The sequence below is a fragment of the Oscarella lobularis genome, chromosome 1, assembly GCF_947507565.1.
Source record: "Oscarella lobularis chromosome 1, ooOscLobu1.1, whole genome shotgun sequence".
NCBI classification, from domain to species: Eukaryota; Metazoa; Porifera; class Homoscleromorpha; order Homosclerophorida; family Oscarellidae; genus Oscarella; species Oscarella lobularis.
The window spans coordinates 7,381,198-7,384,827 of record NC_089175.1 but is presented as its reverse complement, the minus strand read 5'-3'; positions in this window follow the sequence as shown (position 1 = coordinate 7,384,827).

Genomic DNA, 3,630 nt, shown 5'->3' with positions numbered 1-3,630 from the left:
TGAAAGCTTGTGCATTCAATTGAGAGCGTGTGCATTTAAATGAAAGCCTGTGCATTCAAATGAAAGCACGTGCATTCAATTGAGAGACTGTGCACTTACTTGAGGCACTGTGGATTGAAATGAAAACGTGTGCATTCAAATAAAAGCCTCTGCATTCAAATGAAAGCCTGTGCATTCAAATGAAAGCCTGTTCATTCAAATGAAAGCCTGTGCATTCAAATGAAAGCCTGTGCATTCAAATGAATGCCTGTGCATTCAATTGAAAGCCTGTGCATTCAATTTAGAGCCTGTGCATATACTTGAGGCCCTGTGGATTCAAATGAAAACATTCAAATAAAAGCCTGTGCATTCAAATGAAAGCATCTGCATTCAAATGAAAGCCTGTGTGTTCAAATGAAAGCATGTGCATTCAAATGAAAGCATGTGCATTCAAATGAAAGCCTGTGCATTCAAATGAAAGCCTGTGCATTCAAATGAAAGCCTGTGCATTCAATTGAGAGCCTGTGCACTCACTTGAGACCCTGTGCATTCATATGGTTACACACAAACACTTGACAAAGGCAATTTGCCCCTACTGATATACTCGACACACTCATGGGCGCGAAACCCATGGGAGAGTGCACCTCAGGATCAATTCTTGGTCATTAACAACACCCTAACACACCCGGTAGTGCCATAATATACACTACCCCTGTATATAAACAAATCATTGCCAATGACCACTCTACATCGTATACCACTTACGTTAAACTGTCACGTTGCTGGTCGGTAATGGATACAGTGGTTGATCCAGCCTTGCCGTAGTGCATTTTCCTTTTATAACCCTAAGGTGCTGGGTGGATGTTGACGTAAGGTTGTTGATTTTGAAAACCACTTTATACGTCGTTCATTTATTTTGTATTTTTTCGCTTTTTCTGCTCTGTAGCTGTATATTTTTCCTCGTGGTTTGTCTTGACGATAGGTACGTTAAGATAAATATATTCACTATTGATTCTTATGTCTCCTGCTGACGTCAGGAAAGGGACGTCATTGTGACGTCACCGCACGAGGAGAGGAAAATGATCAAATCGACTAGATGGCCTTCAGAAACCCATCTAAGCAAGCGAAATAGTCGCCGTGAGCTACTCGATCGTCTCGAGAAGGCGGCAGTAGACGACAAGAGGCTGGCGTTCGAATGTGACGTATTTGATCACGTGTCACTTTGCCTGACGCCGCGTTCTCGCATTTTTTCGACGTTTCTCCACAGCCAAACCAGGCTACAAGTTCAAAATAGTCTAGAACGCCAACTCCGCAACGCGCAACTCTGATCCAAACGCGCAGAACGTAATTGGCATCAATGGCACCATATCCTCTTACATCTATGAAGGCACGTGCCAAGTACGTCTCTGCGCAATCGTAGACATCAGAAGCGGAGCGGCAGCGGCGGCGAAGCTCGCTCTAGTCTATTTTCGCTTGCTGAATCTCGCGCGATCGACTAGCTCTGGCTCGACACGGCTGCGAAGTTGGAATGGCTTCGTGATCGCTCCGCCGGAAATCGCAGACGTGACGTAACGCGTGGGGTCTTCGCTCCGCCGAATGCGTCCAACTGGAGCGAAAGAGGTGATCGGCAGCGATTTTGCGCCGAAGAATCGTTCGGCTCAGCTGTAAGAAAGCCTTTAGGACGCGTGATGAGTCGGCGCAGACGAGAACGGCTGTGCATGGTGCATGCACGAAACAATGGTGTGACGTAATGATGTCGGCCACCTGTCGTCGCGCGTCGTCTTCTTTTTTTTTCTAGGCCACGAAGGCGCCTTTTTGGACGACGAAGCTGTCAAGAAGTCTATGCGTCTGCCCTTTTTGCGCCGAAAAGAGTGGGAGAAGGGCGCTGTCGTGAGTGGGGCCCCCTTTGAGGATCGATGTGAAATCCACGGGTTCTGCACTCTGACGTTGTCTCTTTCAGGTTCCTTGCGTCGCGCACTGCATTGTTTCCTTTGTTCGTAGATAAGAGAAGCCACTCCTCGACTGGTATGCAAGCACGTTTCGTGATTCTTTTCTTTTAGTCGCTACGAAGATTTTTATGGAAGAAGGAAGTATCTGGATCACAATAGTCGTGTCGGAGGGAAAAGGCAGTTGTAGTAAGTGGGGGTCCCCTTTGAGGAATTTTTTGAAATTGACATATGTCAATTTATTCTGGACTCTAACGTTTGTCCTTTTAGGTGAATGTATTTGCGTGCGTAATGCACGGAATTTGGCTAACCGATCTTTCTTTACCTGGGGCGTGGTATTGGTATGACGTTTTTATTTAATTAATGACGTAATTTTTTATTAACTTGGCGCGTTATTTAGGTGTCCCAACTGTGAAGTGTTCAGCCATTTTAGCACAGGTTCCATTGTAGTACATGTTCTTCTAGGTATTTTCACCTACTATTGACATCAGTTTACAATTTGCCATTTGTTTCTACTTCATCATCATGCGTCATCGTCCATCATCAGCCGTCATTATCAGCCTGCCTTCATCATCATCATCATCCATCATCTTCTGTCATCTTCTGTCATCATCATCATGTGTCGTATCTGTTTTTATCATCTCCGTCACTAAGCCATCATGTGACCCGTCATCAGCCATCATGTGACGTATCTGTCTTCATCATCATCCGTCACTCAGCCTTCATCTGACATATCTGTCTTCATCATCACCCGTCAAATAGCATCACCCGTCAATCAATCATGACATTATCTGTCATTATCTGTCATCACCTGTCGTATCGTCGTCATTCAGCAGCAGCAGCAGCAGCAGCAGCAGCTTTACATTAGCATGCCTTAGGAGGCATTTCTATAGGAATTAGAGGAAGTTAGGGTAGAGGTTTAATTAAATAAATAAAATAGTCTTAAGAATACAATATAATGTAACAATAAATTTAAATTTAGATTTCATTTACTAACTCTTCTTTGTTATTGCAGGCGTCACGGCCAGGGAAGATCGTCGCCTCCAAGGAGGACGACATGGAAGCAAAGGTTTCTGTATAGATTTAGGAACTTTCCGCATACTTTTTCTTCTTCTTAGGGGGCTAATTGTGAAAGGAAGTGTGCTACGCCTATTGAAGACGTCTTACGAACGGGGTATCTGTATGACTTCCGCAAGATTTCTTTTGCTTTCTTCTTTTGAGATTTAGGTCGAATGCAAGCCTGAAGACGACTGGACAGCGTGGTAGGTAGAGGGACGAAGACACGAGGTATCTGTAGGTAGTGCCTACAATTTCACTAGCTGGCTCTTTTTAGTACTAGATTCCGACGTGGGACGAAGGAGAAGGGGACGAAGTAGAAGAGGACGAACAATTGTCTAAGGTATCTGTATGGATCGCGCATTTTTTCTCTTGCTTGCTTTTTTTTGAGTTTATAGGCACTCAAGGCAAGGATGAAGGTGATGGACGAAGGTGATGGACGAAGACGGCCCGGTCGCGGTACCTGTACGGTTTTTTTTCTTTTCTTTTTTCTGCCTTTTTTTCAGCCCTAGGTATGCAAGGCGGCCGTGGACGACGACGAGGTCGACGCCAAGGACGACGCCGAGGACGATGGACGACGAGGACGACGCCGTGGACGACGCCGTGGATGAACAATTATCAAAGGTATCTGTATGGATCGCGCATTTTT